Source organism: Electrona antarctica (genome assembly GCF_951216825.1).
Source record: "Electrona antarctica genome assembly, chromosome: 17".
Lineage (NCBI taxonomy): Eukaryota > Metazoa > Chordata > Actinopteri > Myctophiformes > Myctophidae > Electrona > Electrona antarctica.
This window is the reverse complement of record NC_136798.1, coordinates 3614149-3638068: the sequence shown is the minus strand read 5'-3', so window position 1 is coordinate 3638068 and position 23920 is coordinate 3614149. Positions and strand designations below refer to the sequence as shown.

At 46.2% G+C, this 23920-nt stretch overlaps 1 protein-coding gene and 1 long non-coding RNA gene across 2 annotated transcripts in view; both read left to right on the top strand.

Moving 5' to 3' along the window:
* rps12 (ribosomal protein S12) overlaps positions 1-23920 on the top strand; it is a 131958-nt gene that overhangs the window by 34991 nt on the left and 73047 nt on the right. The gene's annotated exons all lie outside the window — the stretch shown is intronic.
* On the top strand, positions 27-17707 carry LOC306940411. The gene is made up of 3 exons (XR_013792012.1): positions 27-539; positions 10251-10311; positions 17589-17707. It is a non-coding gene; the product is annotated as an uncharacterized lncRNA (long non-coding RNA).

Here is a 23920-nt window from a genome sequence, read left to right as displayed (position 1 = left end):
TGCGTACTTTGAGTAATGATCAACACCGTTGCAGGAGACGGGTCGGGTCTTCAATAATATACTAGCTGCGGTTTCTCTAATGCTACAATATGTAGCCCTGCTCTTAAAACTCTTAAAGACGACGACTTCAATATAATGGTCTTTTTTCTTCCCGGAGAGTCGCCCATGCAGCTGTCGGTTTAAATAGCGTTAAGTGGTTCTCCCACACTACTACACCACGGCTCCGCTAGGAAGAAGTTTGTTAATTTGTGCGCGTGTTAAAGTAGTAACTTTTCGAGTGTTGTTTGTTGTTATTCTGGCCACCCGGGCTGGCTGGCAATGGCCAGGGGTTGAAGTTTGTGAACTAGTCAGTGTGACAGCAGCCGCAGCACGGAGCAGAGAGCAGAGCAGTCTGTCTGTCTGTCTGTCCACTTCTCCACTCCGCTTTTAGCAAAGCCTCTGCACTTCATTCTGTCATGAACACTTCCAAGGAGTGAGAAGAGAAAATTGGCTTGGTTTTATTTTTGGAGGTGCGAAAACAGATTTTTTTCTCTCTCTGGGTATGTTTTTAACTTCACTTCAATTCACAAACAGTATACACAGTATTGTGCGATAATAATAATGTGCATAACTATATAGATTTTTCTGTGTAACAATTTAATGATATATTATATTATAAGCTAATTGGAACATTGAGGCTATATTGGGCAATTTGGGTTTACAGATTTAAAGCCTGGAATGGAATTCCTGGGATGATTTAATATTTATATCTTCTAAAGTGTTGGGTTTAACCGAACGTCCTGACTTTTTATATATAGCCTACTTATCTGATAACTTTAGATAACTTATCTGACTTAAATTCCTTCACTATGTACTATAGGCTGTCATTGAAAATGAAAAGGCTACACCTAAATAATGGTCAGTTTTGACACTATATACTTTTTCAATATCACAAATATAATATTGTTTTTAGGGTATTTCACTGCTAGGTCTGTCACTTAATTATAGGCTACTTTTCCTTGACATTTTGTGGTTTAAGTGTCATATGTGTCCTGTCCGCTTCCCTTGCCTGTTATATGAATTATTGCGGCTCTGATGCAGAACTTAAGAACATGCACCGTCACCGCGCCATACGTCTAATTGTGTGTGTGTGTGTGTGTGTGTGTGTGTGTGTGTGGTGGGGTCTCTCTCACTCTCCTCCGCGCGTCGTAATTCCCATCCCCACGTGGAGTTTGTGTTTATATTTGATATGTTAGGAAATGGGAATCTTATCCCCGCACACACACACACACTCACACAGCGCCACGCCACGCCACCCGGGCGGGCTGCAGAGGGCTTGAATGGCCCTGGCCATCGGCCTGCCCCCTAATAACGACACATGACAAGTTTACGCGTCGTCGGCTCAAAATCTGATAGTCCTACTCCGCCGTAAGTAATCCATACAGGATCGATTTCACATAAGGACTCATAGTTAACCAACTCGCATAGAGATGGACACACGCATGGGGTTTGATTTTGTTTAGATTTTGTTTAAATGACAAGTCCCATAATTGGTTATTATGGTGAATTATTCTCGGTTTTAAGTGGACAGCCAGCCAGGCCACAATTTGATTAATCAATTCCAGCATGTGCATTTTGGAATATAGGCCTAGATAAGATATATCTGCGGTGAGTCGGTGACTTGAAATATAGTGAAAGTTGTGAATCACGCGTGGAAAATATTGATCCATGGACGACGGGGGGTTCGAGTCGATTCATGTTTCACCCTGAATTAATTTAGTGTTCTTATAACCCTAAACAGATTTTTGTTTTGTGTTTTGTCAACTTTAACTAGCAGCCTTCAATAGGCAGTTAAGGATATATTGCTATTCGGATAATAATGATTAAGTGGTCTAGTAGTATAGGTCTAATATTCTGGACTCATCTGGAGACTCCCATGCACTTTACGCATGACATATTTGCGTCTGTATATAGGCCTATTTCAAGTGTTTCCAGCCAAAAAGTACATGGCTACTGTACATTTTTTAGAGGAAGCTTTTTTTCCTTCTCATTCTTGCTTTTGCCAATTAGCATCGCTGTCGCTGAACAAAGTGGCTGCAGGTGCTGCCTATTGGCCTACACCGCTTTCGCATTGGAAATTACACGAGAAAAAAACGTCCACTGAACACACATAATAGCTTATGTTATGGTGCAAGATCTATAAAGAAAACACAAACATGTCATGTTCTGACTGCATGTTTACCACGCCATTTAATTTTCCTCATATTCTTAATAACATGTTTCTGGCCCATGGTCATGTCCAGCATCATTGACGATAATTACGCACAGATACTAGTAGGCTATATTTTTACGCAGTGCATTTTGAGTTCCACAAATGAAAGTCGTCTGCCCGTCAGTATCGCTGCCGAAAATAGTGCGGCCCTTATAGTAGTAAACGCCTGAAATGTCTTTATGACAATAGCAGTAAACCGTGTGGGTGGTGACACACTGGCACTTCATGCGGAATGGTATTTTGAGACGTGCCTTCTATACATGCCAGAGCGTTTTGGAACGCCCCCCCTCACCCCCTCACCCCCACTGACAATTTTCCACCTTTTCCCCCATTTCAATTGAAACGATTCTGTCATTAAACGTTTTCAGTCTAATATCATAATCCCATGAATGACCCTTTTCATTCTATACACTGACTGTAGTGCATGACTGAAATTTTTCACTTTTCCCCCTTATTTCAATTAAAACTATTCTGTCATTAAAAACGTTTTCTATATATGGGCTCCATCTTGCAGCAAGATGGAGCCCATATATAGAAAACGTTTTAAATGACAGAATTTACTTGAACTTATTTGTTTTACTATTCTGAAAATAATTTTAAAATAGTTCTACATGTTGTGAGCTTGTAGATCAGCTATTTGAACTATTTTAAAAAGTTTTTTTAAATGAAAAAAAATGGCAAATAAGGTTAGGGATAAAGGTTAAGGGGTGGCGCAAGATATAGCCCTAATAGGCTAATATCATAATTTAATTAATAACCCTTTTCATTCTACACTATACAACCGATCAGCCCATGTGAGTATATGCGGTATAATTGAGACCCATGTTGATAGGCATCATGCGGTTTGTTCAACATTCTACTCTCCCCGGCTTTTATGGCGTGAAATTACCACAGCGTAGATATGTAAGCCCCCGATCGAGTCCACTTTGGAACCCTCCTCTCCTCTCCTCTCCTCTCCCCTACGGCTGCACGGTGTCCCATATGTGTTTCTTCTTCCATGTCGCTGTCAATGGGCAGAGTGAGAAATATAATTCTCTCTTCTGGGATTGTGACGGAAATGGCAGGGCGGTATTGATTGGTTGCAGCGCATGCAGGGGGTCGGGTAACCGTTCCGCGGGCTTTGAGAGCCATGGCGGGAGGGAATAAAACGTGAAGGGGAGATTAAAGCCTCTATCAGATAGAATGGGATGTCCTGCTTAAGCCATTTAGACCTGACGTCGAAATTTAAAAAAATTGTCTGACAGTTTCCTGAAATACCTATGATTCTATATCAGCGGTTCTCAATATTTCATGTCAAGGACCACAAAAATGATATGTAATTGGCCACCGACCCCCATTTGAGAATGTTGTTCCAGGGACCCTCCCAGAAGCAAAGATTTGAGTTAAAACCGTTCGCTCTGAAAGAATATATATTCAAAGATTTGCCACATTTTCACGATTTTTCAAAAAGAGCAGATCTACAAGCTCTTAGCGCGGCACTCGGTGCCCCGCTATGAGCTTGTAGATCAGCTATTTTTCAATAGCTAAAGTATAACATAATGCTATTGCTTCCCGCTCTAAATGGGTTAAGCTACTTCTGTCCTCCACAGAGGTGAGAGCGAACCAGCATGCGAGCCAGAGAGAGGTGGAGGGTGCGTGGGGTGAGGGGGGGTGGGGGTTGTCTTGGGCACAAATCAATTCGCCTGAGAGACGCATTATTGTCTTCGGTTTCAGGCGAAGCTATGAAAAATTAAAAGGATGCCAGTTAGTTTAAGTCCATGCCAGAGTCCACCGCACACACGCAGCCGCGCACAGACACGCACAGACACGCACGCACGCACGCACGCAGCCGCACGCACGCACGCACGCACGCACACAGGCATACTGTATAGGGCGTAGGCTATGATTATGATATACATAAATGCCCACAGCTGCAAGAAATTGATTCATTAATTGTACAAACAGCATATTATCTTGGTCTTGGATGTCCTGCATGTTGCGAGTATAGATTACTGCTGTTTAGAAGGTCAGTTTACTGGGCTTGTAGTAGAATCACCCTTATGGAAAGATTCCCAGGACTTGCTTCTGTAACACATCATGCATATGCATCCACACATGATTCTCATGAAATAAATTAAATAGCAGTGATATTTTCAGTATAAAAGTCAGTAATAATTAAATTACAATATTGCATATCATTTGTAGTATAGCCTATTCTCTTTCTTGTATAATGAGGATTATTTCGATACCGTGAAAGTTATTTGAACATTTTCTGCTGAAATTCTCATTACCACGATGCGTCCGCATTAATTTCAATAGATCGTTGATTGTATTTTAGATTGAATACACCTTTTCCTTTAGGTCCGTGTGCTGTGCATGGAAAAAAACCTGTTTGACCTGTTTGACCATTGACCCGAGAACCTGTGAACCCACTTAATCATTGATAAATGTGTTAGATAAATGAAATGTATAGGGGAAGAAATGTCACTGTAGGTAGTCAGGGTTCTGTGTGAACCACAGATACGTTGCATCTCAGCGTTTCAACGTAGGCACGTTGTCAGCAGCGGTGAGGTTCCCCAGAGCGAGGCAGAGGCCCTCAGCTGGCCCTGTGAGGTTCCCCAGAGCGAGGCAGAGGCCCTCAGCTGGCCCTGTGCGGTTCCCCAGAGCGAGGCAGAGGCCCTCAGCTGGCCCTGTGCGGTTCCCCAGAGCGAGGCAGAGCCCCTCAGCTGGCCCTGTGAGGTTCCCCAGAGCGAGGCAGAGGCCCTCAGCTGGCCCTGTGAGGTTCCCCAGAGCGAGGCAGAGGCCCTCAGCTGGCCCTGTGAGGTTCCCCAGAGCGAGGCAGAGGCCCTCAGCGGGCCCTGTGAGGTTCCCCAGAGCGAGGCCCTCAGTGGGACCTGTAGGTTCCCCAGAGCGAGGCCTCAGTGGGCCCTGTGAGGTTCCCCAGAGCGAGGCAGAGGCCCTCAGCGGGCCATGGGCCCTGTGAGGTTCCCCAGAGCGAGGCCCTCAGCGGGCCATGGGCCCTGTGAGGTTCCCCAGAGCGAGGCAGAGGCCCTCAGCGGGCCATGGGCCCTGTGAGGTTCCCCAGAGCGAGGCCCTCAGCGGGCCATGGGCCCTGTGAGGTTCCCCAGAGCGAGGCAGAGGCCCTCAGCGGGCCATGGGCCCTGTGAGGTTCCCCAGAGCGAGGCCCTCAGCGGGCCATGGGCCCTGTGAGGTTCCCCAGAGCGAGGCCGAGGCCCTCAGCGGGCCATGGGCCCTGTGAGGTTCCCCAGAGCGAGGCCCTCAGCGGGCCATGGGCCCTGTGAGGTTCCCCAGAGCGAGGCCCTCAGCGGGCCCTGTAGGTTCCCCAGAGCGAGTCCTCAGTGGGCCCTGTGAGGTTCCCCAGAGCGAGGCCCTCAGCGGGCCATGGGCCCTGTGAGGTTCCCCAGAGCGAGGCCCTCAGCGGGCCATGGGCCCTGTGAGGTTCCCCAGAGCGAGGCCCACAGCGGGCCATGGGCCCTGTGAGGTTCCCCAGAGCGAGGCCCTCAGCGGGCCATGGGCCCTGTGAGGTTCCCCAGAGCGAGGCAGAGGCCCTCAGCGGGCCATGGGCCCTGTGAGGTTCCCCAGAGCGAGGCCCTCAGCGGGCCATGGGCCCTGTGAGGTTCCCCAGAGCGAGGCCGAGGCCCTCAGCGGGCCATATGGGCCCTGTGAGGTTCCCCAGAGCGAGGCCCTCAGCGGGCCATGGGCCCTGTGAGGTTCCCCAGAGCGAGGCCCTCAGCGGGCCATGGGCCCTGTGAGGTTCCCCAGAGCGAGGCCCTCAGCGGGCCATGGGCCCTGTGAGGTTCCCCAGAGCGAGGCCCTCAGCGGGCCATATGGGCCCTGTGAGGTTCCCCAGAGCGAGGCCCTCAGCGGGCCATGGGCCCTGTGAGGTTCCCCAGAGCGAGGCCCTCAGCGGGCCATGGGCCCTGTGAGGTTCCCCAGAGCGAGGCCCTCAGCGGGCCATATGGGCCCTGTGAGGTTCCCCAGAGCGAGGCCCTCAGCGGGCCATGGGCCCTGTGAGGTTCCCCAGAGCGAGGCCCTCAGCGGGCCATGGGCCCTGTGAGGTTCCCCAGAGCGAGGCCCTCAGCAGGCCATGGGCCCTGTGAGGTTCCCCAGAGCGAGGCCCTCAGCGGGCCATATGGGCCCTGTGAGGTGCCCCAGAGCGAGGCCCTCAGCGGGCCTGGGCCCTGTGAGGTTCCCCAGAGCGAGGCCCTCAGCGGGCCTGTCTGGGCCCTGTGAGGTTCCCCAGAGCGAGGCCCTCAGCGGGCCATTGGCCCTGTGAGGTTCCCCAGAGCGAGGCCCTCAGTGGGCCATGGGCCCTGTGAGGTTCCCCAGAGCGAGGCCCTCAGCAGGCCATTGGCCCTGTGAGGTTCCCCAGAGCGAGGCCCTCAGCGGGCCATATGGGCCCTGTGAGGTTCCCCAGAGCGAGGCCCTCAGCGGGCCATATGGGCCCTGTGAGGTGCCCCAGAGCGAGGCCCTCAGCGGGCCTGGGCCCTGTGAGGTTCCCCAGAGCGAGGCCCTCAGCGGGCCTGCCTGGGCCCTATGAGGTTCCCCAGTTAAAAAATTATCAAACATTGGCTAAATTGTCAAATAATATAATAGTGGAAATAATAAATATTGTGGAAAATAGCCGATCTACAAGCTCATGAGTTGCGAGGCGTTGTGAGGTTGTAAATCACAATATTTATCTGTGAAACGGAGTGAAACAAAATGTAATGCCTCAACTCCTACAATTCTAAGTGCTTGTCAGGTCCCAGTTCAAATATGATTATTTTGGGGTGTCCCCAGTTCAAATATGATTATTTTGGGGTGTCCCCAGTTCAGCTGAGGACCACAGATGTAGCATCTTAAACAGATTTGGACTGTTGGTGGTTTGATAATAGAAAGCTCTCTAGTGGAAACAGGTTGTGTGGATACCACTTTTCAACCATAAAATGGCTCCATTAATTTCTACTCAGTCCGTGTCTCATAGGAGGGCTGTGGGCAGTTCAGAAACCCGTCCACCAGTGACATCATCGATGGGGAATCCAAGCTAATAGAAACTGCAGGCTTTCTAGTCCTGAAAAGTTGCAGTGCGAAAATGGAAGCCATCGTTCTCACGATAATAAAAATCAAATCAAAATCGATGTCACTGGTGGGCGGGTTTCTGAATAGCCCTGATATTCTGATAGCAATCTTTGCTATAGAGTGTTCATTAACTAACCCTTTAGTAAACGGTAAATGCATTTTCAGGTCGGGATACCAATTTGATCCAATCAGGAGAGAGAAGTCAAAGGACACACATGGTGACACAAAGGAAATGAGCAGCCAAAACTGAAACTGAGACGCTTCTGATACATCATCTCTCCTGAGTTGAAGATCTCACAGTACAGTACATTGCAGTAACTAACGACAGATATCAAATTAAACATTTATGTCACGTAAAAAAACAACATTTTATTCGTTTTTCTACTGTACAATTTGTGTTTTGGTTTGCGATTACACTTCCTCGCGTATAGGAAAGCAGAGAAATAGCATTTTTGTTCGTAACGGCAAAATCCTTAACTTCTCCATCTCGATTACACATACCTGGCCATCTGCTGCTCCTGTCAGGCAGTCAAAGGGTCAACTCACTGTCTGCCTACACTAACCAGACTGAGTCTGTCCCCGGCCAGCCAGCCAGCCAACCATATTATTTACACTTCTCCCTTTTCATTGTTGATATTTACTTCTGCAATTATCTCTCTACTTCACCCTGGGCTGAAGATGATATGTTGAAGTTTAACGCCACCGTTTCCCTCCCATGTCTGACTGTCTCCTGTTGCTCACACACACACACACACACACACACACACACACACACACACACACACACACACACACACACACACACACACACACACACACACACACACACACACACACACACACACACACACACACACATAGCATGTCATGTAGACAGCACAATAATTGCACAATTGCACAATAATTGCATTGTATATAGTCACAGCACATCATAGTACATATGTATAGCATAGTATAGTATATATGTATAGTTAATATGTATAGTGTCATTATATAGATATGTTCTAGTTACATTCTTAGCTTACGCATGTTTCTTGATAAATGCATTTTAGATATTTGATGTATTCCCATACTTTTGTTCCTGCCTAATGTAAGTCGCTCTGGATTAAGAGCGTCTGTAAATTGCACACACACACACACACACACACACACACACACACACACACACACACACACACACACACACACACACACACACACACACACACACACACACACACACACATAGCATGTCATGTAGACAGCACAATAATTGCACAATTGCACAATAATTGCATTGTATATAGTCATAGCACATCATAGTACATATGTATAGCATAGTATAGTATATATGTATAGTTAATATGTATAGTGTCATTATATAGATATGTTCTAGTTACATTCTTAGCTTACGCATGTTTCTTGATAAATGCATTTTATATATTTGATGTATTCCCATGCTTTTGTTCCTGCCTAATGTAAATCGCTCTGGATTAAGAGCGTCTGTAAATTGCACACACACACACACACACACACACACACACACACACACACACACACACACACACACACACACACACACACACAGACACACAGACACACAGACAGGCTGCATGGGGGGGGGGGGGGGGGGGGGGGGGCATGCAGACAGTTGGTCATAAAGGAAGAAATTAATATGCCACACAATGAAAACTTTCATGATGCGGCTTTCACTGATGTTAACCTCTTTTCTTTTTTAGCATGAGGTAGCCTAGTAGCCAAAAAGTGAACCCGGACATGTTGAGTACACCAACGTTTTATGTTAGAAATGCTTTATCTAGCATGTGATGTGTCAAACCAAGGGGTTTTCATGATGCTGAATCCATTCCAAGCTTTAGTTTTGCAAAAACAAACACTCATTGGGCTTAAAACGGCCATGCCCACTTGCTGACATCATCAATTTGTGATGACGGCATTGGCCGTTTTTAGCCCAATGATGCTTGGAATGGATTCAGCATCATGAAAACCCCCTAGTTTGACACATCACATGCTACATAAAGCATGATGAAATTTTGAATATTTTGCCTTCTATAGGTTGTAATTGGTATGGTCACATATTATGCCAATTATGAAAATTTCTCAACATATGCAAGTTAGCATCCGGCAGTTTCTACATGCTGGGGATCCATACCAAACATTTCCAACATAAAACCTTGGTGTACTCAACATGTCCGGGTTCACAATGGGGCTCTATGGGGTGGCTACTAGACTAAAGTGGGTATTGACCACTTATAATTCGTTGCTGTCGGGAGGAAACCTCATAACTCAATTGTTGAGGTTTTTGATCAGTGCTATTGAACACCCTTTACGTCTGTGTGTTGTTTCGAAAATATTGAACCATAGTAAAAAGTGCTTTGGACAAAACCTCTTAACTCCATTGGACCCTCAAACTGTCTGCTAAAGCAGCTAACTCCACCACCTCCCCCCCCCTTTCATGGAAGTAATTGACGATATATAAAGTTACAACACCAACTTTGATGAGGCTGTATTGCTTTGTTTTAAAAATATAATGTTTTCTTTATTTCCTGAAAAATGTATATTTTTAATTTCCTGAAAAATGGACATTTTGGAGTTATGAGGTTTCCTCCCGACAACAGAGATATACGGGGGGGGGGGGGGGGGGGGGGACATTAGCCAAAAAACAGCCGATCTACAAGCGCTTGTAGATCGGCTGTTTCTGGCGAAGAGACGGGAGGGGAAAAAATAGCGGTCCGATTACAGCTGTAACTCAAGCCCGGTTCTCTTAAGACTGGAGGGTTCAAGTGGCTGTTCTGTGTGGCCAACAGGTAAACCAGTGCATATACCTTACACTGACTGTAGGCGCCAACAAGAATGGATTTGGATTTGGATGGACGGACGTTTTAATGTATTTTTCCAGCTTATTTTATTGTCTTTTCTTCTTTCTTTTAATCCCTTTAAGGTGACGACGAGTGGCTGCTCCAGAAACCATGGAGGCCTCACAGGACCTCGGAGAACACACGGTGAGTCAAATGCTACTCTACTGTGTGTGTGTGTGCGTGTGTGCGTGCGCGTGTGCGTGTGTGCGTGCGCGCGCCCGCGCACAGGTGAGCAAGCATGCACTAGGCTGTAGTGGCCACCCAGGCTTGGTATAAGGACAGTATGTGTGTGTGTGTGTGTGTGTGTGTGTGTGTGTGTGTGTGTGTGTGTGTGTGTGTGTGTGTGTGTGTGTTCTAACACACAACAGATGTGGTTCAGAGAGTAAAGTGTACAGTAACCATATGGCAACAGTCAGAGGGAATGAGACTTAATTAGAAACAATACTGGACATGGACATCGCTTTAGGGGGTGTGTGTGTGTGTGTGTGTGTGTGTGTGTGTGTGTGTGTGTGTGTGTGTGTGTGTGTGTGTGTGTGTGTGTGTGTGTGTGTGTGTGTGTGTGTGTGTGTGTGTGTGTGTGTGTGTGTGTGTGTGTGTGTGTGTGTGTGTGTGTGTGTGTGTCGAATCGATGTGGCTCATTACAATATTGACCATGATGCATGAAGTTCTGTTTTTTAGAGGCATGTATACCTTTTTCTCATAAAATATGAACACGCACACAGAAGCGACCTCGCCCCATGAGGTCTGGGAATGCCCATTATGTGGACCTTTTGTTTTAAACGTTTTCGGGCCAGATAGGGCGTAAAATGTGTGCTAATTAGTAAGGCCAGGATGACTTTGGGGGGCGGGCCTGTCTAGAGTTTTAATGGACAGGTATCAGTCAAAAGGGAGACATCGAAGAGGAAGGACGGGTGGGGAAGGATCAACAAATGGAATGTCAGAACAGGTCAGCTCCATACAGAATATGGAGATCTAAGGGTTTGATGAGGTCATATCAACATGGTGTCCGTGAGGTCGGATGTAGAGTTGCTGGCCAGCTCCATATATGCAGATCTAGGTGATGATCCAGTTTTCTCCATGTATGGCAGTCCAGGGTTGATGTAGTCAGTGTCGTGATCTTCATGGAGACGGCCATATATGGAGCGTGTCACGAGGCGTGACTGACAGACTGACAGTGTGACTGACTGATATGAAATGCAGGTTCTACGGACTATTTTTGCTCTTGTTTTTCCCTGTTTCCTTTTCTTTCCTTTCCTTTCCTTTTGTAACAATAAAGCACAACCGTGACCACACGAACACTAACCCACAAAGCCTTTACAACAGGGACGTGCACACATAGTCATCAAAGGGGGCTTCAGCCCCTGCCCTTTTACCCGTCTGTAAAACAACTGCCCTTTCCAGACCATGAATGCAGCATTTACTACATGGTGAAAGAAATGCAAAATGCCACTCCTTCAGGAGAATAGCTTTTTTTCCGAAGTCTCCTGAACTTGAACACATTATTTTGCGTTGAACAACTTTGTTTAGAAATCCATGTCGTATACACCGCATCTCTATAGCTAAATAATGCTGGGTTGCGCCCCGAACATAGCTGATCTACAAGCTTGTAAATCTGCTATTTTTGCTATTTTTATGGCCAAAAAGTGCCCTCTTACGGGCTTTTAGCCCCTGCCCCTCTAACACTCTCTGCACGTCCCTGCTTTACACCAGGGGGTCCAAACTCTTTTCAGAGGGGCCATAATAGAAAATATGAAAACACCCAAGGGCCAACTACATCTGATGACATAATGTACCTTCGGACAATAACAAAGTCACATATTGTACATAGGCCTATGCATCGCATTTAAACAATTCTATTTAACTATTATCGTCAATATTTAATATCAATGGTCTTTTGCAGGTGTGTGTTCTGTGAACAAAAAGTGTAACTCAGCCTTTTAGCAAATGTAACCAGACGAGCAAGGTACCGGAAATACAAGGAACACTGACAAATTATACTCTGGGAATTGCCCAGGTTAAAAAACTTGAATGTAAAAACGTCCCAAACTGTTGGGTGGGCCGTTCATAACACAATTCAGGTATGAAGCTTTGGGCCGTATAGAATTCATCCCAGGGCCGCACTTTGGACACCCCTGCGCAAATTGCGGACGTATCGTATCGTGAGCTTGTACATCTGCTATATCTCTGGCGGTGGCGACACCGCCATGAAGGTGACTGACTGTCCCCGGACGGCGTGTGGCCGTCGCCGCCGCGTCACGTCAGCGACGACCCAGTTCTGCTTGTTTAAAGATCAGGTCGTATTGTTGGGAAAATGATTTTGGCGGCGAGAGAGAGGTCCACTCGCATTTCAAAGTCGTTAGGCAGCCACCAGAACAGGTGTAATTTCATCCCCTCCTGCTCCATCAAGCTCGCCTCTCTCTCTCTCTCTCTCTCTCTCTCTCTCTCTCTCTCTCTCTCTCTCTCTCTCTGACCTGCCAGCCCCGATAGTAACAATGGCGTGAAGTGGGACGCGGCACATGAAATATGTTGTTGTTTTTCTTGCACTTTTTGTGCGTCTCTGTCATTCGTGACCTGGTTTAGATTACCCGCCAGGACCATTGAGTATACTGTCACTCACTCACACACTTACACCACCACGACACACAATTACACACGCATGCATGCACGCACGCACGCACGCACGCACGCACGCACGCACGCACGCACACACACACTCTCAAACACTGAGAGAGAAATAACCCATTCTGGGCGGGAACCCCAGAATGGAAGGGTTTTGTTACACTTTAGCTATTGAAAAATAACAGATCTACAAGCTCATAGCGTGGCACCGAGTGCTGCGCTACGAGCCTGTAGATCTGCTATTTTTGAAAAATGGTGAAAATGTGGCACAAATCTTTGAATATATATTCTTTCAGTGCAAACTTTTTTAACTCGTATCTTTGCTTCTGGGGGGTCCCTGGAACAACATATTTTGAGATGGGGGTCCGCAAATACATCATCATTTTGGGGGTCCTTGACATGAAATAGTTTGAGAACCACTGACATAGAAACAGGGTTTTCAGAAAACTGTCAAGATTTCGAAGACATTTTTTAGAATTTCTCAGGTGTAAATGGGATAAAGAAAGCGAGAGAGAGAGAGAGAGAGAGAGAGAGAGGGAGGGAGTGGGAGTGGGAGAGGGAGTGCGAGAGAGAGTGGGAGTGCGAGAGAGAGAGAGGGAGAGGGAGTGCGAGAGAGAGAGAGAGAAGACAGAAAGAACTTGGGGGGTGGTAGGGGTGTATTTGTCTTGCCACACTGACATCCTAATATCAAATATTAATGTGCATATTCCACAATTACTTCACCTGCTTTAAATAGTGCAGTGATATCATTTATAATGTGAATATGAGCTGTGGGTTCAGAGACATTGATTCATTGTTCAGGTTTTGAAATGAGAGGCCAGAGCAAGGACATAGATTTTAATCAGACCACACAGTGCCTTACTGTACATTCAGGCTTGGCGATATATATATATATATATATATATATGCCTGCACTGTACAATTCTCTGTTCATTTAAAATAGTTGGTCAACATTTTTCTTTGGCCTATTTTCTTTTTTCTTTCACCTTTTTTTCTGTTCATAACCATTAATTGTATGTCATAGCGTGTATAACATTTTCAAATCAATTAAACAAAAGTAATTTGATATACAATCTTTCACTGGTATATTTTTTACTTTTAACAATAATATTTCCACATACATTTATTTTTTTGACAACATTTCTAAACGTCTCTGCCCCTCCAACACAAAACAATTCCCCCAAGTATAAGCGGAATGTACCAGAAATGGTTTTTTTTAATGTAATTTAAAATGAATACATACTGTACCATTTCTGACAACATTGTTACGTTCCAAAATGTCCTATATTCCAAAGGGCCCTGCAGCTGTTCTTTGTCTATATAGAAGTGTCTATTTGTACGTCTCTAAATGTTTTGATGAATTGGACATGGTGGACCCTCTTGTAAACAAGTGTAATGCTTAATTGGGTCGTCCGCTCACAGTTAACAGTCTTTGTATTGAGTTTGTGCTTGAAATGTACTGTAATTCTGCAAACTGTTAATACATATTTCAATCAATCAATCAATCAATCTTTGGATTTGGAGGGTTCTTCTGTGGTTTAGTTTTGAATTGAATTCTGGGAATCGCGGTTCTAACTCACCATATAGACACACTGTAATGAAGCTATAGCAGTGTCGCCAAAAGTTACACAGTATATGAGCTTAAATGAGGGAGTCGCAAAAATAATAAGTAATTTCATTACAGTGACTCAGTGAGTAGTTAGTGATGTAACAAGTTACAGATCTTAATCCAACAAAATATATGATTGTGAGGCATGTTATAATTAACGAATGAATGTTTTTGCTATACAATTTCTAAATTTGTAGGGCAAAAAAATAAACATAATTTAAGCCTTACTATGTAACCTTTTTAATGAATACAATAACATTGTGTCCATTCTGTATGGTATGGAGTATGTTAAACAGCTTGACTGCATAACCCGCGTTCCACACTATTTAATCCATGTTCTTCCCCTTCGTAATACGCTAAACCCGCTATTTGTTTTATGCGTTTAATTCGCCGTTACATTTTTAAAAGAAATAGCGGATTTGTCGCGGACCTGGTGGTGACGAGGCGGACGCGTTATGACGACATAACCGGAAATCAACCAACCACTGGCTTGCAAGGGCTTCTGGGAAACTGAGTCCAATGCAAAGTGAACGAGGGTGTAGGCAAGGGACAATCTTAGCTCGCTTTGCTCTTTGTCTACGACCCGGATCACGGAAGTGGCTTTTTTGTCGGCTCAATAACAAATCATTGGAGTGTTTTCAAGCTGATTTTCATGGATCAAAGGCGCAAATACTTAGGCGTATAATTAAACCATCCCGGCAGCCTCGGTATATGTCATATATTAATATAAAGCCGTCAAAGTTGTAATACAAATATAACTTACAAATGGGTTGGTTGGATTTTGTCTCCCTGCTCTTCTATTAAGACATTTAGAATTTAGTGTCAATTGGTCATGTCTCACTGTCTCAGGCACAGGACCCTGACACCATGTCTCACTGTCTCAGGCACAGGACCCTGGTCATGTCTCACTGTCTCAGGCACAGGACCCTGGTCATGTCTCACTGTCTCAGGCACAGGACCCTGACACCATGTCTCACAGTCTCAGGCACAGGACCCTGTTGGTCATGTCTCACTGTCTCAGGCACAGGACCCTGTTGGTCATGTCTCACTGTCTCAGGCACAGGACCCTGTTGGTCATGTCTCACTGTCTCAGGCACAGGACCCTGACACCATGTCTCACTGTCTCAGGCACAGGACCCTGACACGATGTCTCACTGTCTCAGGCACAGGACCCTGACATGTCTCACTGTCTCAGGCACAGGACCCTGACACCATGTCTCACTGTCTCAGGCACAGGACCCTGACACCATGTCTGACTGTCTCAGGCACAGGACCCTGACACCATGTCTCACTGTCTCAGGCACAGGACCCTGACACCATGTCTCACTGTCTCAGGCACAGGACCCTGACACCATGTTCAGGTCATGTCTCACTGTCTCAGGCACAGGACCCTGGTCATGTCTCACTGTCTCAGGCACAGGACCCTGGTCATGTCTCACTGTCTCAGGCACAGGACCCTGACACCATGTTGGTCATGTCTCACTGTCTCAGGCACAGGACCCTGTTGGTCATGTCTTACTGTCTCAGGCACAGGACCCTGTTGGTCATGTCTCACTGTCTCAGGCACAGGACCCTGACACCATGTCTCACTGTCTCAGGCACAGGACCCTGACACCATGTCTCACTGTCTCAGGCACAGGACCCTGACACCATGTCTCACTGTCTCAGGCACAGGACCCTGACACCATGTCTCACTGTCTCAGGACCCTGACACCATGTCTCACTGTCTCAGGCACAGGACCCTGACACGATGTTTGAGACCTGATGGTCAAGATTCAAGTTATACCCCGAGCGAGCAAGCATGCTCAAGTTAGCTCGACGGTCGACATTTCAGCACTTGGAAGAGAAGAGGTAGAAGAACGTTACATATAGTGCTGCTTTAAATGATAAGAAAATGATTAAAAAAAAACTAAACTGTAAATATAATGTTTATAATTTAGCAGAACTCTTTTTGCTTTTTGCTGAAGGGGGGCGGGGGGAAAAGGAACAAAACGGAGCAGCAGACCTCACACACACACAGGGGCTTTTTAGGGGGGGTTGTCTGTTGATACCTGATACGGCCCCCCGGCCCCCCCACCCAGCCTCCACCCCCCCACCACCCCGTCCAGCCCAGTCCAGTCCCACCACATCTAGCCTCCCTCCGTCATCTGTGTTATGGTCAGGCGTCCTCCTTGGCCGCCTGCCTGTCGATGGCCGGCCTGCCGTCTGGGGTCCTCGGGGAGTGCTATCATGACAAGGAGCCTGAGGCCAAACCTAAGTGCTGCATGCATGAGCACATTATAATGTTGTCCTTTTAACTGTACCGTACACCTGTCGTTATGTGGGAGTCTGCATGCTTTAACTGTACCGTACACCTGTCGTTATGTGGGAGTCTGCATGCTTTAACTGTACCGTACACCTGTCGTTATGTGGGAGTCTGCATGCTTTAACTGTACCGTACACCTGTCGTTATGTGGGAGTCTCTATGCTTTAACTGTACCGTACACCTGTCGTTATGTGGGAGTCTGCATGCTTTAACTGTACCGTACACCTGTCGTTATGTGGGAGTCTCTATGCTTTAACTGTACCGTACACCTGTCGTTATGTGGGAGTCTCTATGCTTTAACTGTACCGTACACCTGTCGTTATGTGGGAGTCTGCATATATAAGGAGAGTTGGGCTGTTGATTTATGGTACAAACCAAAACTAAGAACATTATCGTCTTATTAAAAATAATTATGGCCCTGAACCTTATGTTACACAAAATGTATCCAAAAGTCAGAGATCTTTTTGTGCACAGCTGCATTCTGGGACCTTACCATTAGCTTTAGAAACGGGTAGATTCATTGGTACTCCTGAGGAGGACAGAGTATGTTTACTGTGTGATTTGAAAGAAATTGAGAATGAAATTCATTTTTTGTTTTACTGCCCATTATATTATAGAACTAAGACATGTATTATTTTGTAAAATGACAACTATCTGTGTTAACTTTTTCTGGTTAGAGGACTACGAAAAGTTGGAATTTTGTTTTAGGAAAGGTATTTTTGCTTTAGCAGACTTTTTATGCAAAGCGTGGGAAAAAAGGCAGAATGTTTTGTTTGTGTAAAAAAAAAAAAAAAAAAAAAAAAATGTTTCTTGTACACAATGCAATACTTTTTTCTTTTTTTTTAAAGATATTTTTTTGCGGCTTACGCCTTTTATTGGTTTTTGAAGGGACAGACAGTAGGCTGACAGGAAACGGGAGAGAGATGGGGGAAGACATGCAGTAAAGGCCGTGTCGGGCTCGGGAGTCGAACCCGCGGCACACTGCGACTGGATTACCAGTCGGGTGCCCAGACGGTTACGCCACCGCCTGGGCCACAATGCAATACTGACGCAATGATTTGTGGTGTGTCCTATAAGTCCATGTGGGCTGGGCTCCTTGGGTGCATGACACAAAAATAAAGAATCTATCTAAAGAAATCTATCTATCTATAGGGAGCTAATTTTGTGCTTCATTACGTACGGCGTGTTGTTGCACTGAGAAAAGCCTAGATCTATACAAGCAGTATGTATAGGCCGATATTCACCAACAACATGCCATAAATAAGGTTATAAGTGTTTAACCTTTTCGTTGCTATCTACGTTTATAAACGTAGCTAGGCTATCGGTACCTACTGGTGCTATCTACGCGTATATTCGTAGACAACCGTATCCTCCATATATGAAGCAGCGACCGTCGGTTTACCTTTTTAGCATTGCTCCGGTTAGTATGGAGTCTCCGTCCCCACCAGCTATGGGATTTTTAAATCCAGCTCCATTGAGCCTCCATTATAACAGGATTTTCAAAGCGCTGTATCTCAAAAGGATACAGTGGCGGACGGGTGGCATTCCTTAGGTGTGCTTATGCTGCCACCTAGCGGCAGCAATATGCAATGAACCGTCAATCTCCCCCAGTGTTCATATTAACTTATTTCAATTCAACAAATTCATACCAGTAAGACGCCTGAGGGCGAGATGCGACCTCACCCCAAAAGGGCGAGGTCGCGTGCACGCATCCACCTGGGTGATGGCGGCAGACTGCTGGGCGAGCGCTGGCGTTTTGGCATGGGGGGGTCAGATCAACATATGGAATGAATTCTGTACTGGCCATATATGGAGCATGTCTTGAGTGTACAGGGTTTGATGTTATCAGATCAACATTATGGAATGTCAGAACAGGTCAGCTCCATATATGGAGATCTAAGGGTGGCAGCGGGGGCAGTGTACTGAGTGTAAAGGGTTTGATGAGGGCCCAGGTAGGGCCGAGCCTTAATTTTCGGGCCTGTTGAGAACACTAGTTTTTGACGGCTGCCGGGCGTGGCTGCACTAATAACTTTGGGGCAGGCTCGTCTAGAGCTTAAATGGACAGGTATCAGTCAAAAGGGAGACATTGAAGAGGAAGGACGGGTGGGGTAGGATCAACATATGGAATGACAGAACAGGTCAGCTCCATATATAGAGATCTAGGTTTGAGGTTTGAGGTCAGATGTACAGTTTCTGGCCAATATATATGGGCATTCCCATATACAGTATGGGCTTAATATTGATGACGATCCCTGATTATGTCATGTGATGTCACGATACCATATATGGTCATGCCTGGGGTGACCAACCAACCAAACAACTGACTGAGTAACTGACTGACTGACGGGAAATGCACGATTTCATAGTAAATGCGACCTGTGGTCGCAACAAATCTCCAGGACAAAATTATCATCAATCATAAGACGTGTACATTTTAGCTGACGGAGGTAAACAGGAGTCCTCATTGGATGCAATTCACACACAGTAAAACCCTCCAGGTTTAGTTTAACTCTGGAGTTAACTGACGACACTGTAGCCAACCATCAAACCAAGCACTCCAAATATGATCGTAATAATTCATACTCAATTAGAGTCCTGCACGCCCGTGGTGAACGATATATGGTGTTTGGTGTGGATGGCCCTTAAAACGCGCACGCACGCACGCACGCACGCATGCACTCACGCACGCACTCACGCACGCACGCACACGCACGCACTCACCCCCCCCCCCCCCCGTGCTTCTTGGTCCAACAGGGTCATGATTGAAGTCTCCAGCCTGTCGACTAGTCCAGGGAAGGAGGGAGGAAGCGGAGCGAGGGGGGGGGGGGGGTTGGAGTTGGAGTTGATGACCCCAGGGAGCCTGGCAGGACTTTTAATGTATGGCCGAGAGAGGGAGAGAGAAATGGAGGGGGGGGGGGGGGGGGGGGGGGGGGGGGGGTGGGGGGATGGGGTGAGAGAGAGAGAGAGAGAGAAAGAGAGAGAGAGAGAGAGAGAGAGAGAGAGAGAAAAAGGAAGAAACGAAGGGGAGAAAGTTTTTTTAGACTCAACCTTTTCCTTTGGTGCACAGGGAGAGAGCATGGCAACTGTCCCAGTGTGTGTGTGTGTGTGTGTGTGTGTGTGCGTGCGTGCGTGCGTGCGTGCGTGCGTGCGTGCGTGCGTGCGTGCGTGCGTGCGTGTGTGCGTGCGCGCGCCTGTGCCTGCGTGTGTGCGTGTGCGAGAGGTGCGCGCGCGAGAGAGAGAGAGCGAGAGAGAACATGGATGAAGTTAAAGTAGGAAAGGGGGTCAGGTTGCACCCCTCTTTCACCCCTACAACTCACACTCACACCGTGTGACGCACACGCGCATGCACAGATTGCACACACACACACACACACACACACACACACACACACACGCGCGCGCGCGCACCTATGCACAACAGCAGCAGCAGCAACAGCAGCAGCAGTAGCTAAATGCGAGCTGCATGCGGGCCGCACCCTGATTTCTAAGTTAATGTCACCATCACAGACGGTGGTCTCAGAATCTGCCCGACAACAAGGCATGTGGACTAAGTCGAATATAACAGCTACACCCCCTCCCCCCCCCCCCACCACCACCACCACCACCACCACACATACACAGTACACACACACACACACACACACACACACACACACACACACCTCTGGCGTCCCCCTATTGGCACCCTCACACACAGACTTGCACCTCAGGTTCCTTTCAATATCAACTGATTGCTGTATGATTTAAGATAGGTTGACACATAACGGTGGAGTGAGGGGATTGAGAGACCCACCATATTCTTTAGTTTTACCCTGAGCCTTATAGATATAGACAGAGTTCACTTCATGAGGCCAGTCCAATGGCGGCTCTCCTACATAGACTTCTATTGAGAATGGGTACAACCAACTGGGACAAGTCCTGGGCCGGAAGTAGGCAGAAATGCATTGGACTCAGGCAACAGCCCAGCTTTAATGTGATGATCTTAAATCCCTTTAGTTTAGATTGTTTTGTAGTAATAGTACAACATAAACATTACAGAGACTTTAGTTGTTACTGTACAATACTTTAAAACAGTTGTCATGTTGCACACATGCTTAAAATAGCTCTTATTTGCGCCGCCCTCGTTGAAAACAATGTATTTCCAACTCCAGCTTGTCTCAGTTCAGGCTGCATGAGCAGCGCTCGAGCGCTCTGTTTCTGCCCCCTCTATATCGTAACTCTTCTATTAGATGGCTCTGGTTATATCATTATACCAATGTGGATTATCCAATAAGCAGATCTGTACCATTTTATTTAGCACCTGAACCTCAACATACTGTAATGTTCTGCATGCCTGCATGGGGGAAATATATAATGTATGTATGTTGAAATTTGTCAAAAAAAAGCAGTAGTGTGAGTGACTCTTTTTGAGGGGTTAAGCTTGTAGATCAGCAGCTATTTCTGGCAAATAGATTTGGTGTGGATGGAAAAAGGAGTGCACCAACTACAACATGTACAGTCGGTACGTCCAGCCGGGGAAACTCCCCCCTGCCAGGTGAAAAGAAGCAGCTTGGACTCCTCAGACGCGCATCCTCATGCATCGGAGGAAGCATGAGGTCAGTCCACCGCCCTCCCACCCCAGGTTGGCAGAGGAAGTGTAGCGCCCAGGATTACATTATTAGATAATTGACACTGGGTGAAAAAAATGGGTTGCAAAATCGGGGGATAAAAAAACACCAAAAGGGCAGGAAAGAAAGCTATCACAAGGAAATGGGGCCAGATAGAACCTCCAAATCGGGGGCAATGGGAAGAGGTGATAGAGGACATATATCTTATGGAGAAACTGACACATCGCTTGCGACTACAGGAACAGCAAATGGACGATAAATGGTTGAAATGGACAATACATGCATTAATGCAAGTAATGTAACACGCAATGTCGATTTTATTTTATTTTATTTTTATTTAATTTTTGTCTGTTTGCACTGTACGTTTCCTTTTCTGTATGTTTTTTTTTCTTTCTTTTGTCATTGTTTAAAAATTAATAAAAATGTAAGTGATACAAAAAAAAAGAAAAACACCCCTTTTGGTGTTAGCATTATGTTATGCTTTAGCTATTGAAAAATAGCAGATCTACAAGCTCATAGCGCGCCACCGAGTGGCGCGCTACGAGCTTGTAGGTCTACTATTTTTGAAAAATCGAAGAACGACTGACATAGAAACATAGCTTTTTCAGAAAACTGTCATTTTCAAACAGACATTTTTAGAATCTGATCTCGGGTCAAAATGGGTTAAAGCCACGAAGTGGTAATGAAGTCCCATAGAAGTAATTTATTGTTGGCGGCACACCTTCATGGGAAAAAAGGGCACGGTTCAAAACGCCGTGTGGAGATGAAGCACACAGCCTCTTTCTCTCAGAGAGCCGTTCAGTTCAGTTCTCACCTACCCTGTTGCCAATTCATAACCTCAGCGAGTCAGTGTGAGTGTTTGGTCAGTCAAGGGAAAGCCTGCAAGGTGTGGGGTTAGCGGGTCACAGACAGCCTCTAAGCCACAGCCACAGTCTGACGGAGTCAACCCCCACACCCCCCCAAACCCACCCCCGAACAGACTGGAGAATCCATCTAGGAGACCTCACTAACCATGGAGCGTGGGCTGGAGAAGGACACACCAGACAGGAAACCACAATTTGTGTGTGCGTGTGTGCGCGTCTGAGAGTGTGTGTGTGTGTGTGTGTGTGTGTGTGCGTGTGTGTGTGTGTGTGTGTGTGTGTGAGTGAGAGCGCGTGTGTGTGTGTGTGTGCTGCTATACTCGTGAGGGCCAATTGTCCCCACAAGTGTAGTAAGAATTTGAGAAATAATAGACATTGTGAGGACTAAACGGTAAATCGTTGTTTTATTTGGTTTTAATACGATTTTTAACCCATTTTGAGCGGGAACCCCTTTTGGTGTTACATACATTATGTTATAATTTAGCTATTGAAAATTTTTTGGAAAATCGTTAAAATGTGCCTCAAATCTTTCAGAAAATTGTCATGATTTAGAAGACATTTTTAAAAATGTCGACGTCAGGCCTGAATGGGTTAAAGTTAGGCTTAAAATTATGAAAATGTTTTTAGAGGTTTAGGTTCAGGGACTGGAGTTGGAGTTGCCTGATTCGTGCTTGGTTGCGTCACTGCGTGCCAGTGTTGTGCACTGCCTGGAAAATGGCCAATCTACGAGTTCACAATGCGTCGTGCCGTGACATGCTGTGAGACTGGAGAGCTGCCATTTTTTTTGGGCTATTTTCAACAACAAAAATGTTGATGTCCTCACAGGAATAGTAATACAAACGTGTGTGTGTGCGCATGTGTGTGTGTGTGTGTGTGTGTGTGTGTGTGTGTGTGTGTGTGTGTGTGTGTGTGTGTGTGTGTGTGTGTGTGTGTGTGTGTGTGTGTGTGTGTGTGTGTGTGTGTGTGTGTGTGTGTGTGTGTGTGTGTGTGTGTGTGTGTGTGTGTGTGTGTGTGTGTGTGTGTGTGCGCGCGTCTGTCTGTGTGTGTGAGTATGTGTGGAGGTGTTTCGCTCTGTTTTAGACATAGACCCTGGCCTATACTCGGTGTCTGGCGTGGGATGGCTGTGAGGTCATTTGAGTGGAGATTATCTCATATTGTGACTACCCTGGTTTCTGATGCTAGTCGGACAGGACTGCTGGTGTGTGGCTGGTGTGTGTGCGTGCGAGCGTGCGTGCGTGCGTGCGTGCGTGCGTGTGTGTGTGTGTGTGTGTGTGTGTGTGTGTGTGTGTGTGTGTGTGTGTGTGTGTGTGTGTGTGTGTGTGTGTGTGTGTGTGTGTGTGTGTGACTATTTCCTTCACCCTCTGTAAATGATATTCACATCAAGATTCCTCACTGTGTTCGAATGCTAAAAAAAAACAACCTATATTGAGACTTTCAAGGACAGAGAGGAGATGGAATTAGTACCAGATGTTTAACGTCTCTCTTAAGTACATATTATTCACATATGAAATGATTTGACCAGATATGTAACCTTCGAGAAAACTTTTCACCGACAATCCCTGAATTCACCCCAAACATCGTCCAAAAGTTCCCCCGAAACGACAAAAAAAGAAAGAAAGAAAGTCACATGACTATAGAAGTTAATCCATTCAGGACGGGAACCCCTGATTTGTTATACTTTAGCTATTGAAAAATAGCAGATCTACAAGCTCGTAGCTTGTAGATCTGCTATTTTCGAAAAGTCGTGAAAAAT